This window comes from Myodes glareolus, chromosome 6 (assembly GCF_982192425.1).
Source record: "Myodes glareolus chromosome 6, mMyoGla1.1, whole genome shotgun sequence".
In the NCBI taxonomy this organism is placed as follows: Eukaryota; Metazoa; Chordata; class Mammalia; order Rodentia; family Cricetidae; genus Myodes; species Myodes glareolus.
The window spans coordinates 47,780,333-47,796,298 of NC_142031.1; the positions used below are offsets into that span (position 1 = coordinate 47,780,333).

A 15,966-nucleotide genomic window follows, 5' to 3' on the forward strand; every position below is an offset into this window, starting at 1 on the left:
GTGCATAGCTTTACCCTTGTCTTGGTTAACTCTGGCTTATTCCAGTAGTTCTTAAACTTAGTTAACTCTGGCTTAGTCAATAAGTTCTAAACACGGTACTGGTTGCACGACAATTTAGTTTACGTACCTCTCATGCCCACACAGTGGAAGGAAGCATTATAATTATCAGTCGTTTTACGGAGGTAAAGTCAGTGGCTTTAAGCTAACAAGTTTGCCATGGCTGACAGAAACAAGTGAGCAGCTCTACTCCCAGCTCACTGTTCTCTAATTCTGGCTTCTTCTCCCTTGGACGATTTCATGAATTAAAAATATCAGATAAAGTATAAAAGTCACATTCCTAGAAGTAAACTCTCAGATTATTTTTCTCATAATACCTAACCTGTCCTGCCATGAAGACCAAGACTAGGGATGAAAACTCTCTCCTTTAAGATCACTGTGGGTATCAGAGCAGTCAGTGCAGACGGCCATCCTGCTGCGGGGCAAGCACAACTAAGGCCGCACAAAACAGTGACTTAGATAAATATGAAAACAAGACATCAATTCAAGTACAAACAGCACACAAATAAACAGCACACCAGCATCCAAGGGAGCCCAACTAAGAGGTCGGTGGACTGTGCAAAAAGTCCCCTTTTAAAGTTCTGAATTTTGGAAAAATCCCCCCAAACTGATTGTATAAATAATTCCCAGTCAGACTTTCCACACTTTATCAGAAGAGGTTCTAACCTTGAAATGGGTTGGGAAATGGAAAAAAGAAACATTGGTCAAGCTCCAGGGCTACCTGCGGGAGGGACATACCATGTGCACACACACATCACTAGCTAGAAAGCCTTTCCCTGAGTCATGGCCTTTTCCAGGCAGCAGGCAGCCCCAGATTCCCACATTTCCTGTAAACAAAGCTGAGGTGATGAGCCCTGTCATGGTCACCAGTAGATCCTTAGCCTGTCCTAGAAACTATCCCAATCTCTCCTCACCTCCTTTCTACCACCCAGACCAGTCCACTCTTGCCCAAGCTCCATTTTCAGTCCCCTGTTCAAAAACCTTGAGGGTTTTCTTTCCCCTCCATGACTCTGTGAATCTCTTTTGTGTGCTTTCTAGCACATTTCCAAAATGAGGTAGCCTGAGCTAACAGCCTAGCCCCTACTCCACTCTGATGATCTTCCTTCCTTTCACCCCTGCCTCTCAGCCTTGGTCCTGCTACGGTTTGGAGTGCCTTGGTCTACTGTAGTCTTGCCAGGTCTAGTTAGCTTCTATCTCCTGGACTAACTCCTACTTACTTTCATATACGTTAAACTTTTATGGAAGGGAAAAGCCTTCTATTACAATTTTTTTTCAAGATTTTATTTTACTTTATTTGTATGCTTTGCACATGTAGGTAGGTATGTAAGTATGTATGTATGTATGTATGTTTGTATGTATGTATGTATGTGCACCATGGTTGTGCAGTGACCACAGATGTCAGAAAAAGGCACCAGGGCCCTTGGAACTGAGTTACAGTTGTGAGCTACCATGTGGGTACAGGGAATTAAACCCTGATCTTCTGAAGAGCAGCCAGTGCTCTTAACCATCAAGCCATCTCTCTGGCTCCCTACTGTAATCATAAAAATATTCATGACAACAAGGCCTGTGAAGACTGGAAACAATAAGTGGTATCAAAAATAAGTGGTCTGGACTCTGCTCTCCAGGCAGCATGAGGAGCCAGACACCACACTGAAGAGGATCTACGGCTTCTCAAGCTGCTTCTACAGCTCCTGCTACAGCTGAATTTTTCTCCTCTCTATTCACTCAGGGCCTGCTTGGCAGCCTCTGTAACAGTCTTCCCAGACACTGGGTGACTCTCCCCTAGGTGTCCCCTGGCCTCTGACCTCAGTGTCTTTCATATTCACATGCAAATTCCCTATTTCAAATTAATATAAAGAATCTGAATACACTGTGTTGGTGCTGAGACCGGGGTGAGCTGACTTGGATTCAGGGGTCCTTGTCATCAGCCTCCATCAGCTGTGACTTTGGAGTAGAGGTAGAGTAAGAACATACACTAGTCAGGACAATAGTCACTGTTCTTCCTGAACGTCCAGAGCACAAAAGGGGCCTTTCTTTAGGGTGGTACAGCGGGCTGCTGGAAATACAGGGAAGAGTTTTTCCACTCGGTTTTCTGAGTGGTCAGCCCAGACGCCTGCAACCAAATGTGTACAGGTCCTCCTGTGTGCACTAGCAAACAAGATGGATACAGCTGGATGCCCTTCAATTTGACTTAACTCTCAGATTGTCTATCTGGAGAAAGCATTTTATCTCATACTTAAAGTACATCCCCTAAGACTTCAGACTCTAGGCAAAAGTCCCAGGTATTTTTTACCCAAGCTTCTGACTGATTGGCTAAAGACATCTTCTGCTCAATTAATTTGCTAGAACAGTTCACAGAACTCAGAGAACATTTCTGGTTTATATAAAAGGATATTAACAATGACATGGATGAAGACCAGACAAGGGATGGAGAGCTACAACAGGACATGCGGGAGGAGACAAAGAACTATCATGCCCTCTCCAGGAGCATCAAATTCTAGGAACTACCAGGAAGCTCTCCAAAATCCACTCTTTTCAGTTTTTCTGTGGAGTCTTCAGTCCACAAGACCAGCCAACATAACCTCTTCTCTCCAAGGAGGCTGGAGTGTTGCAACTTCTACCACAGCCCTCTGTTCTCGCCATAGTGTTCTGCTTTTTTGTTTCATGCAGCCAGCCCTCATCCTGAAACTACCGACGGGCTGCCTACCTCATCAGCATAGTAAACACTACAATCCAGGGCTGACCACTTGTTACTGGATAAGAAACCGGGGGCTCTTCCCTGGGAAGACTGCTCTCACTCTCAGTATTCCTTAATTGCCTGCAGTTCTTTGTCTATGGGTGGGGCCCCCGTGGGAATAAACATATTTGTAATGCACTAAACATTTTTAAACTTCCCAATTTCAGTTTCTTATGGTAGAAGCCAGCCGTTATTATATATGTCAAGAGATTAAGCCAAATAAAAGCCCCGTGTCAGAAGGTTTGAGAGACTAAAGGGAAAAAAGAATCATACACTGTATGACTACTCATGCTAAGAGCTGCAGTCACTGAAACGCCTCAGTAGAGGGTGACTCCTCTACTGCTGTTCAGCCATGAGCATCACTGTGACCTGGGACGGTGTACCACCCTTCTAGGTCCAAAGTCAGGTGGGCAAGAAGATCCTACCCAGTGCTATACTGTCCACTGTCGAGTGTGGGATGCATCAGCAACGTGAATAAGAGAACTCACCGGAGAAACCAACTTAAAAGGTGGGGGGGGGGGCTAGTTAAGTGTTTCCCCAAGACACCAGGCTTGACGGTCAGGAGAAGAGCATTATCCCTTGACTGTGTCACAAGGTAAGTTAAAAAGATGTGTCTTGAAATGAGGCTTAGATAAATAATTTTTATTGCTTCAAGGACATCCTTAAGCAGCATTTTTTTTTCACTCTGAGCATACGGTTGTAAGGAATGTGGCTGTTCCTGATTAATAATTAAGCAACAGAAGTTTATCCACCACTTCTTTTACGGCATATTCCAAATGTCAACAGTGAAAATACCGAGTCATGCCTTATTATTATAGAAACACATCTGACCTGTGAATCACTGGAAATGATCTGTACTCCTCGAGGCTGGTGGACCACACACAGCAAACACCTGCTTTTGAGCGTTTAGCAGGAACGGCCGAACTCCCTCATACAAGACACAGTTCTACTCAGCAAAGAAGGTCCAGAAGGCTTTAATGAAAAGGAAGCTTTCAGTTGAGCCACAGATGACACAAGATGGAGCTAGTGAGGTGGCCCTGTCACCCAACAGTGCAAGCCTGACAACCCGAGTTTGATCTCCAGAACCCATATAAAGGTAGGAGGTAAAAACTGACTCCACAGAGAGCTTCCGGCCAGCTAGGACTGTGTGATACATGTATGTGTCGACATGTGTCCACACACACAAGAAGAGAAAACATAGACAGACTGTAATTTTTAAGGGACAGAAGGCAATAAGAAGTTAGCAAGAGGCAGGGAGCTTGGCAAAGCAGACAAAAACAGCTCTGGGAGATGAGGACCTTGCACCAGACAAACTACACTGCACATGGATCACCCAAGACAGTCCAGCAAGAAGTCAAAGGTGAGCAGATGACCAGATTGGGACATCTGAACATTCTAGTCCCTCACGCAGGACTGCAGGAGAACACATGTAGTCAATACACCACTATCCACTAAATGAACAGACACATGATCGGAGAAATGAACTACCCCTTACGGTAGCACAGACAGGATGGAATTCCAGGGCTGAGCTCAGGCCTTCAAAGGCACCAAACCCACGCTGTTTTCCATAAATCAGTGTCTTCAAAATGGTAGGAAACATAGTCAGGATGGAGTGGAGTGAGTGTTAATACGAAGAATGGCAGAAACACAGCAGGGAGAGGTGGGCGTTCATACAGGTCCTCTGGGAAGTGGCAGGGTCACATGTGTGCTGTGGGAAGATGAGAAGAAGCCAGCTTCGAGGCTGCACACAAGGGACAAGAAGACACTGATCTGGAGTGACTCGGCTGGTCATGAGGAAGGGTGCTGGACACACTCACAGACTGTGCCTACTTCCGACGCTGAACCGCATGGGTTCTATCCTATTTGGTCCTTACTTTCCTGCACGACAGAGTTTCAGAGTGATGCCAACACTAACTGCTCAGAGATTTTTTTTGAGTACTGAATGCAATAATGCATGGAGGGGAAAGGAATACAGCTCTTGGTTGAATAGATATTGCTTTAAAGAAAGGAAAGAGAGAAAAAAGGAAGAAGGGGGAAAAACGGGTGAGGGGGAAGAAGAAAAGGGCAGAGAGGGAGGAGGCGTTTCTACAGACTACAGGAGTGAATCAAGGCAGATCTGCCAGCCCTGCTGAGCTGGCCTAACAGAGGCAGAAGGAAGTCTCATGCCATTCCAAGGGTCCAAGTTCAGGTGACCAGAAAAATGAGCTGATATGAAGGTGTCCACGGGGTCTCCAGTCCAAGGTACCAAGGAAGCTAGTGCTGAGGTTGCAAAGGAGGAGAACTCTAAAGAGCAAGTCCACAGCAGAAAAGGAACAGCTAAGTCACAGAAAGGTACAGAATACAAGGAGAGACACACCTGTGGGACACGTGGCACTGATAATGAGGCCAAATGGAGAACGAGAGGCGAGATGCTCAAGATATACCTGTAAAACCACTCAGTTCCCACACTCTCGCCAGCCAGGCGTGTTTAGGCCCCACCCTGTTTTCTAGCCAGCCATTCCAATCTTTCCACTGAACCTGACAGCTAAATGCTTCTGGCACCAAACTGTGCCCTTGAGACTCTTCTCTAGAATCAATGTTTACTCAAAAGTGGCACGTTAAGATCGTTTTGTGAGCATGGCAAAACGGGCTGGGATGGCTCGTCAGTGGATCAGTGCTTGCCACACGGCATGAGGAACTGAGTTCAGATCCCCAGCACCCAAGTGACGCAGGCATGGTGGTGTGCCTATGATCCTAGTGCCGGGAGGTGGAGACAGGAGGATTGTTGGAGCTTCCTGGACAGCTAGTCTTGCCAAATAGAAGTGTGAGACTTGGTCTCAAAAAATAAGATGGAGAATGTGCTGGTTAGTTTTATGTCATCTTGACACAAATTAGAGTCGTAATTGAGAAAATGCTTTGTAAGATTCTTACTTATTGATATGGGCCACCCTTGGAGAGGAAGAAGTCCTGGGTTCCAAATACATACATACATACATACATACATACATACATACATACAAACAGGCCCAGCAAACCATGGGGAGCAAGCCAATGAGGAGCACTCCTCCACGGCCTCTGCATTAGCTCCTGCCTCCAGGTTTCTGCCCTGTTTGAGTTCCTGTCCTGATTTCCTCTGATGATGAACAGTGCTGTGGAAGGGTAAGCCAGAGAGACTCTTTCTTTCCCAAGTTGCTTTGGTCACAGAGGTTTATCACTGTAATAGCAACCCGAACTAGGACAGAGAGTAACTGATGAAGATTGCTAACATCAGCCTTCGGCCTCTACAGGCACACACAAAAGAACACATACAAACCCATGCATAAACACTCCTACATATACAAAGATGAGTCAAAGTGGAGTGAACAGTGTCCCATTTACCTTTAAGGTCTAGGCCCCTCACAGCCTATAGAGTAGCTCTGCCACAGACAGCCTCCACATCCAGCCGCAGACTCCCCTCTGCCCAGTCTAAACAACATCAGCAACTCTCCCACAGCTCCCTCTGTGTGTCCCTTTCTCCTTAGGTGTAGCCCTGTTCTATAGCTCTCCACAAAGCACATGCTAAATGAGTACAGGGGCCATGGACGGAGATGAAGAGCCACCTGAGGCACACAGGGCAAAAAGTGGGCTCGCGCTGGCAGAATTTGAAGGACTAAGAGATAGTATAAGATGAGTGTCAGGAACAAAGTGGATCGCAGGAGCCAGACTTAGAGACGTGGAACCATACTACCATGGAGAGAACTGGTTCTCAGAGAGACAGACACAAAGAGTCCCAGGCATCACTGTGGCACACTGCCTTCCAAAGCACAGCCCGCCTCAGTCCCAGGCATCTCTGTGGTGCACAGCCTTCCAAAGCACAGCCCGCCTCAGTCCCAGGCATCTCTGTGGTGCACAGCCTTCCAAAGCACAGCCCGCCTCAGTCCCAGGCATCTCTGTGGTGCACAGCCTTCCAAAGCACAGCCCAACTCAGTCCCAGGCATCTCTGTGGTACACTGCCTTCCAAAGCACAGCCCGCCTCAGTCCCAGGCATCTCTGTGGTGCAAGCCTTCAAAAGCACAGCCTGACTCAGTCCCAGGCATCTCTGTGGTACACTGCCTTCCAAAGCACAGCCCGCCTCAGTCCCAGGCATCTCTGTGGTGCACAGCCTTCCAAAGCACAGCCCAACTCAGTACCAGGCATCTCTGTGGTGCACAGCCTTCCAAAGCACAACCCGACTCAGTTACAATTACTTATTCTTTCAGTATTCAATTCACCTTTAGGGGAGACATTTCTGTTTAAATTTTGGATTCAAATTCCTTTAAAATCTTCTCCTTATGTAATAAGAATGAAAAAGCAGGTTGGAAGCACTGATGTTGAGGAAGGGACATATTAATCTCTGTGTCTGTAGGTGGGAGAACATCCCAAAGCTCCTGGGGCACACAGCTAAAGAAGCAGCAGCCATGTTGGTCCTTCCCTACTCTGTGTGCAAGCCTGAGGCACAGCACTCACAGCAAGTCAGTCCGAGGAAAGCGCTTTATACTCATTGTTTACTTTATCCTCACAACTCTATGAAGTCATAAGCAAGATTCCAGAAAGAAAAAATAAAAAAACAAACCAGACACACCTGGGGTAATGATTCTACAAGGCTAAATGACCAAATTTTGTGAATGTGGAAATGTGAAAATGTTGCAGATCAGAGCCAAACCATCTAGAACTACTTTTAGTCACTCCAGAAAGCCATTTAGAGCCCATCCTTGTGACTATGGAAATGTTTAAAATGTATTCTTAGCAGACTACCAGTCTCTACCTAGGGATGTCAATCCTGAGACCTATGACAGGGTTTCCCCACTTTGCTGTACCCCTACTTGCTCCATGTAGTTCATGCTCCTGATGTGGCACAATGCCCTGACCAAGGCAGCTTAAAGGAGAACAGGATTATTTTGTCCCGTAGTTCATGGTTGTAGCTCACCGTGACAGGAAGTCAAGGCAGCCAGGGTATTAAAAGCAACTGGTCAAGTCACATCCACAGTTACAAAACAGTGAGGATACCCATTGCGTCTGATGTCTATATAAGCACGCAGCACAGCCCACTGTGGTGTCAGAAGCCCTTCCTGGAGTAAGACCCTGGGAAACCATTCCCATACACAACACAGAAACCAGCCGCAAAACATATATCCCCTCGCTAACATCAAGCAACTTGAGATTTTTAGGAGAAAATGGGACAACAGAAATGTAAGGGAAGAGGATGGATATTGAGGAGGGGGAGCCTGCCATCTGGTATCTCAGCTGGTTTTACGTTTGATAAGTACGTGATTTAACTTTCTCAGTGTTTGGAAATGTGGATAAATGTAACTACGGACGACGTGGCTCTAGGGTTCCATCAATGGAGAACATGTGACATTCCTAATTGGGATGTTTGCACATCAACCGAGAAGTCTTAGGCAACAGAGCTGAAGACAATGTAGAGCTGTCAGCTTTCACAGGAATGGAAACACATTTACAAGCAGAAATAATAAAACCACTAACTCACAAGAGATGAATAACAAGAATTGTGGAAACTGCAGCAGAATGGAAGGGGAGATACTGAAGGCCAGGAAATTACAGGTTTTTGTGAGTTGCCCAATGTAGGCACTTGGAACCAAGCTCAGGCCCTGAGTGCATGTTCCTAACCAGGGAGCTGTCTCTCCAGCATATTCCTTCTCTTAATAGTCATTTTAATTTTTCTTTGTTTCTCCTCTTTCATTTAGATCTATTGCTTCCCTTTCATAGTACCCTTTCTAGTTTCATGTCCTACGTATGTATGTATGTATGTAGGTATGTATGTGTTTATATATTTATTTATGTATAAATTTAAAGCTAGATATGTATATGAGAAAACATGCAAAAATCTGACATTCTGAGTCTGGCTTATTTCTCTCCTTAAAAGCAAAACAGAAATCCACTATATATATAAACCACATTTTCTTTATCCATTTATCTGATGATAAACTGCCACAGCTTTCAACATTGTATTCAAAATGCTAACTAATGCAACCAGAAAGGCAAAAAATAAACTGGAGGCCGTGAGATGGTAAAGACGCTTCTATCAAGACTGACAGCCTGAGTTCGAAGCCAATACTGCAAAATAAACTGACAACCCAGAATTGTCCTCTGACCTTCAAGTGTACGCCTGTGTATAAGCACGCAAACACACATACACACACACACTATCGGAGGGCCCGTTTGTTTGTCCCGGCTGCTCAGAACCGAAATAACCACATAGAAATTGTATTAATTAAATCACTGCTTGGCCCATTACCTCTAACGTCTTACTGGCTAACTCTTACATCTTAATTTAACCCATTTCTATTAATCTGTATATCGGCACATGGCCGTGGCTTACCAGGTAAAATTCCCAGAGTCTGTCTCTGGTGGCTCCATGGCGTCTCCCTGACTCTGCCCTTCTTTCTCCCAGCATTCAGTTCTGTCTTTCCTGCCTACAAAGTTCTGCCTATCAACAGGCCAAGGCACTTTCTCTATTCATTAACCAAGAAAAGCAACACAGACAGAAAGACCTCTCACACCAATACACACACACACACACACACACACACGTAAAAGATAAACTGAGAAAGAATAAAGCTATCTTTGTTCACAGGTGACATGATCATCTACAAATCTGAAAAAAAAAAAGAAACATCAAAAGTCCTGTCGAAAGTAATAGGTGATCACAGTGAGGCTACGAGACACGAAGCCAACCTATACAAGCCAGCTGCTGTCCTATATAACAGCAATGATCATGTTCAACTTCAAATTAAAAACATATTAGCTTTGACATGAGCACCTCCCCAAATGAAATGTTGAGCTATTATCGACCTATAAATGCCATATAAGGAAAGCAACACAACGCTGATGGAATGTAGCAGAGAACAGAATAAATGAACAGTCCATGTTCATAGAAAAGCTCAGTGTCCTTATCACATTTTTTTCACTATTTGATCTTTAGATTCAACGTAATCATAAAAATCTACTGAATCATTTTATAGGTTAATAAATTGATTCTAAAGTTTCCATGGAGAAGCAGAAGACTCGCAATAGTCAAGTCATTCTTGAAGAACACATTTGGAGCTCTGAGTCTGACTGTAAGGCTTAGTATAAAGCTACAGTAATCAAGACAGCATGATACTGACAGAAGTACAGTCACACAGAGCAACAGACTGAGAGTCAGGACAGACTCACACAAATACATCTGCTAATCTCTGACCAAGAAGTGAAGTCAGCCAATGGCACGGGAGTCTTTTCAAGGAAATCATTAAAAAACAAATCCAGACACAGGCCTCACAACCTCCACAAGAATTCAACACCAATGACAGATCTAACCTCAGAATTAAAAACTAGAAACTAGCAGCAATTCTCAACCTGTGAGTCTCAACCCTTTTGGGGGTTGCATATCAAATGTTTGCATTATGATTCATAACAGTAGCAAAATTAGCTATGAAGCAGCAGTGAAACAATTTTATGGTTGTGGTCACCACAACATGAGGGACTGTATGAAAGGTTGGCAGCGTTAGGAAGGTGGAGACCACTGAATCAGAAGATAACCTCGGAACATGTGGGAGACTTGGGTATCACACAGGTTAACACCAATGAGAACTTGACAGACTCTAAAATCATGTGGGAGAAGGGCCTCTGGGCATATCTGTGGGGAATTATCTTGGCTATCCTGACTGAGTTATAACAAGTGGGAAGGCCCGCCCACTGCAGAGGGCTCCTGGGCTGGGATCCTGGATTGTATGGGTCTTCCACATGCATTCACTGTCCAAATTCTGGGTGTGTTGTGACCAATGGCTTCGAGATCCTGCTACCCCGACCTCTGTGCCATGCTGGACTACCAGAGCAACAGGAACCAAATGACGGCAGGAGCAGCAGTGGCTTCTCGGAAATAACAGAAAGACAATCCAGGGAAAGAATGGATGAGCTTCCCTCATTAAAATGGAAAGAAAGAAAGAAAGAAAGAAAGAAAGAAAGAAAGAAAGAAAGAAAGAAAGAAAATACTTTTGCTCTACTAAAGACTATGTCATGAGAATGGAAAGAGAAACCACAGGCTGAATGAAAATATTTGCAAAAGAAACTTTTGATAAAAGCTTATTACCAAAAAGAAAAAAAAACTCCTAAAAATTGACAGTAAGCAGTATAACACTTCCATAGGGCTCCAGTGCCCTGGATTTGGTTCTTAGGTTAGAACCTTTCAACAATAAGAAGACAACCAATCTGGTCTACTGCACACCTACTAGAATGTCCCCAATCCACAACCCAATGCTACCAATGCCAATGAGGATGCAGTGTGACAGGAGCCGATGAAGGGCATGCGAAGCGGCCCAGACTCTTTGGAAAACCCTTTGCTAACTTCTCACAAAATGAAATGCAGCCTTCCTTACCACACCAATCCAGTAACTATGCTCTCTGGTGTTTACTCCAATGAACTGAGAACTTATGCTTAGAAGAAAATGTGTATACCGGTGTCCATACAGCTTGCCCATAAGGGCCAAACTCTGAAAGCAACCAGAATGTCCTGTAGTAGGTGATAAATACCCAGCATATATTACTAAGTGAAATAAACCATTTTAAAAGGTTATATATTACAGCAATCTCAATTAACAGACACTCCGGAAAAGGCAAACTCCTAAGACGTAGAAACACTAGTGGTTGTAAGCGTATGAGCTGAGGGAAGATGAACACACAGAACAAAGTCCTTCCAGAGCTATGCAAATATTGTGTAGAATACTTCAAAAGTGAATACAGGCTATAGATTTTTCAAACCCCATAGAAAATGCAACCCCAAACATGAACGCTAATGCTAACATTTCTCTGTCTTTTTTTTTTTTTTTTAACCAACACTACAACTTTTGGTGGTGGCATTGGAAGGATTAAAAAAGCTCAGTCACCCACAAAACAGAACACAAAAGACTCTGAGGCAATAAAATAATATTCCTGGGTTTTCCAGGAGAACCCTAACTTTGCCACTTCACACTGAGCACCACTCCAGCGTTCCCACAAAAACCTGCTTAAATCATCTTACTGCTTAGAGCAAACATGTCAGAAAGGCTAACAGCTGCTTCCCTGGTCGCAGTTTGCTGCCGCCCTGTCTTTCAGAGGAAGCTGTCTATGCAGCTTCTATGAAGAGAAAACTGAGAGGCACATTCCTGAAGGGAGGTGAAGCTTGTGTCCTACTAACTAAAAATGACTGTCTTGGAATAAAAGTCTGAAAACTATTGAGGCTCTGCTGAAACTGACACTCAAGAGAAGGTTTTTCATACTGAAGAACAGACAGCACCGAACACTGAATCTGGGACTTGGCAAGGCTAAAGATGAGGGAGCCAAAGAGAGTCATGGGAAGAGGGAACCGTAGTTGAGAAAATGCCCCCACCAGATTGGTCTGTAGGCAAGTCTGCAGGGCATTTTCTTCATTAATGGTTAATATGGGAGGGCCCAGCACGTTGTGGTTTGGGATGGTATAAGAAAGCAGTTTGAACCAACCAGTCGGCAGCATTGCTCCATTGTCTCTGCATCGGCTGCTGCCTCCAGATTCCTGCCTTGAGTTGCTGCACGGACTTCCCTGATGATTATAGGAGCTATAAGCTGAAATAAACCCTTCCTTCGCCAAGCAGCTTTTGGCTATGACGTTTTACCACAGCATCAAAAACCCTAAGAAAGTCCCCAGTGGAAGGACACCTGCTTTGGTTTCTAGATGAACCAGCTCCTGGGGGCGACAGGTCGGAGAACGTCTACCTCAGGAGTGTTAGCCTGACCACGAGCGCTCACTGGTCAAACAGACCTGTATCTCATCAGCGCTTGCCTTCCAGCTCATGTTTCACAAGAGCAGAGAGCTGTGTCTCTGGTCCCACAATGAGGACCAACCCGAAACACCCAGTTCATCCAACTGCAGCATCTTAGAGAAGTGAAGACCTACCGATAACCAGTACCCACACGAAAGCGTTTCCGAACACCACAGACAATTACTAAAAAGGAAAGAAGGACACTTATGAAGGAAGCTCCTCCCATGACTTTTTAAGCTTGCGCTTCTCCCAACACCTGAGGGATGGATAGGTGTTAACCTAAGCTGACAGAGGAGGAAACTGAGGCACAGAACAGTCATTACAATGACAGGTAGAAAGCCTAGTCTACTCAGAAAGCATTCAAAGTGGGGGCCTCAGAGAGAGCCCTAGTCCAGTCTCACTGGGTAAGAGCTGCTTTCTGAAACGGGGGGAAGGTTCGGCCTTTTACTTGACCACAGTGGGCAGGCGAGGGCAGGACACATTCCTCTGCCATGTCCAACATGGATGTACAACCATACACTTTAAATTTTAAGCTGAGTGAAAGAAAGCAGTCAATGTCTTGGTAATACTGGGCTTCTTTGTAGTGCTCAAGAACCACGTGCGGCGGGCGGCTCTCACCACACTAGGCAGAATGGACAGTTCAAGCCTGGGGGGGGGGGTGTCCTCCTAGGCAGATGTGGCAGCCTGCACCCTATGGTACAAGGCTGTCATTGCTGGCACCTGCAGCCAGACTGGGAGTCCAGCAACGGCTTCCAAGCAGCTCTGAGAACACAGGCAAACCTGAGCCTACATTCCCTCTTCTCTTTCAAAAGGCCTTTCTGCAGGAGCATCCTAGGATTCTGCTCACAATCCCATGCAGGAGGCTGTGGAATCCTCCTAGCCTTCGACCTATGCTGGGCCCTTTGTCAAATCAGACCAAGGGCCATTAGGTGTTGACTACTTTCCAGAAGCATCAGTCACTACGTCCAAATTAACGTGCTTTAATTATTTCAAGAGTTAACGTATGAAACAGCCATAAAAAAAGACTACTCACCAGAAAGGCCAGCTAGAAACAGAGAAGAGGCTCAGCTCCCCCCAATGTCCTTTCCATATAAACCTAGGAGGAAAAGGTTACAATTTAGGGCCAGAAAAAGACAAAACAAATCAAAAGAAAGCCAACACACACATACGCAGAAAAATAAACAGAACACCCTCTTGTTTCTCGAGACGAACGTACCTGTGTCCATTTGCCACAGAATGGAAATAACACGGCTATAAGATATACGTATGACTCAATGCCTAAGCATAGGAAGCCTCCTTTCCACAGAAACTCTATCTTTCTTCTCTCTAGCACAGAGCTGTGACCTCCTGGCCTTTAGCTCCACACATGGTGAACATCTTAAGCAGAGGCTATGTCTACTACCTTAGAAGATTAATATATGAGTATGGTATTTTGAATGAAAACAGCCGGCATAGGCTCATATGTTTGAGTGCTTGGCTGCCAGTTAGTAGTTTGGAAAGGATTAGGTCGTGTGGCCTTTGTTAGAGGAGATGTGTCATTGGGGGTGGCCTTTGAGGTTTAAAAATCCCACATCCTAGGTGTTAACTCCAGCTGACAGATGAGGAAACCAAGGCACAGACAAGTCATTATGATGATAAACACAGAGCCACACAATTCCAGGAGCCAGGAGAGATAACGGGGGAAGGGAGGGTGCCAAAGTTGTCTCTCTCTTTTGCCTGCTGTCTATGGATCAGGATGTAAAGCCTCGGCTACTGCTCCAGCACCATGATGATCAGGGACTAACCCTCTGAAAATGTGAGCAACCCCCCCCCCCCAGTCAAATGCTTTCTTCTGTAAGTTGCCTTGGTCATGATATTTCTTTGCAGCAAGAGAATAGTAACTAAGCCAAAAGTATGCTGTAAGAGCTAAATGATGGCTTGGGCCTATAATCCCAGGCCTTGGGAAGTTGAAGCAGGGGAGTTGCCATGGTTGAGGTCAGCCTGACCTACACAGTGAGTTCTAGGGCAGCATGGGTTAATGTGGTTTGGTGATCTTCTCACTACACTGTACTGAGGAAATTCAAAAGCAGAGTTCAGGGCCAAGGAAAACAGAAACCTCAAATCACTGGGCTAAAGGGAATTATTTATCCTAGGAGAATTCAAAGAAGGCTGGACTGTGACAATCTTAGCATCCCCCCTCCATTAACTCTACTGCCTTTTGCAATTACATTAATGAAGCTTTAATTAATTAAAATGGCAATAGGAAGTGCCAAGCACAGTCACAGCACATTGGTCATTGACTCACACCTCACAGTAAATGATTTCTATTTTGCAGTAGAGGACACCTAGGCACGGAACGATGAAGTAACTTCTTCAAGGTCACACAAATAGAAAGTGTCAGGGCTGGGGCTTACGTCCTATCTGTCAGGCTTCTATGTTGCCAGTATACAAGCCCCTTTCTAACACTGACGAGGAACATTTAAAAAATCATTGAAAAACATTTCAGGGTCATGCAACCAAAAAGAAAAAAGAAAAAAAAACCAATTGGGCTCGCTTAGCAAACAGCTTGCAGACTTGTTCCTAACACACTTTCCTGCTTTGACTCTTTTCTGTTGAGAAGCTCTAGAGAATGTCAATCTTTTAATTTTGCCACATTTTCAACATTTACTCTTAAACTCCCTCAGCATGGTAAAATAATCAAAACAAATTAACCACGACCAACAACCACAACAAAAACCCCTTGACTTCGTGGTAACAATCATCTAAAGACATTATCCACCAGCAAAACTGCAATTCCAGCTGGGTTCTTAGCAAGGGCACTTTACAGGGAACAGAGACCAAGTGGGTCCTGGTAACTCCAGTCATCCATGTTGTCATAAACCAGCTTACATGTGACCGCACAAGCTGGGCTCTTAGGAACACACGACCTGTCAGAAACAGTTCTACTTTCTCTTCCCTGGACACCATGCTGTAGGCGCTGACACGGCTGAGCTCCGGGTTTTAGAATGCCTGAAAACACTTTTTATATTTTATACACTCCTCAGAACAATCTTGTGAGCAGGAAAAGACAGTCTTTCAAAGGTACAAAAATAAAATAAAAAAAACATCAACAACAAAATCAACACAAAAAGTCTGAGGGGGTCTGCTCTTCATGAAAAAGTCTGAGGGGGTCTGTATTTCATTCTCTGCACAAGCCAGAGAATCTATTGTACTTTCTTCAGAAGACTGCCATAGCTGGTCAAGAGTAGCCACATGGATGAGTTCGGTGGCTCATTCCTGGAATCCTTGAATTGGAGAGGCCAAGGTGAGAAAATCAACAGTTTAAGACCAGCCTGGACTACAAGGTCAGTTCCAGGCCAACCTGGGCTACAGAGACAAAGGAGGGGGGAAGAGAAAGGGTGAGCAGGAGAAAGGGAAGGAGGG

General features: G+C 44.9%; 1 protein-coding gene across 5 annotated transcripts in view; it reads right to left on the reverse strand.

The window, feature by feature from the left end:
- The window catches only part of Gng12 (G protein subunit gamma 12), a 109,764-nt gene that overhangs the window by 77,520 nt on the left and 16,278 nt on the right, over nucleotides 1-15,966 (reverse strand). For 2 of the 5 annotated variants that reach the window (XM_085690729.2, XM_085690726.2), the window contains exon 2: nucleotides 13,598-13,660. The exons of 2 other annotated variants lie outside the window; for them this stretch is intronic. The gene's annotated coding sequence lies outside the window, so the exon portion shown is untranslated. Of the gene's footprint in view, nucleotides 1-9,131; nucleotides 9,179-13,597; nucleotides 13,661-15,966 lie in introns of those variants that run through there. One more of the 5 variants, XM_085690727.2, reaches the window with a different exon arrangement.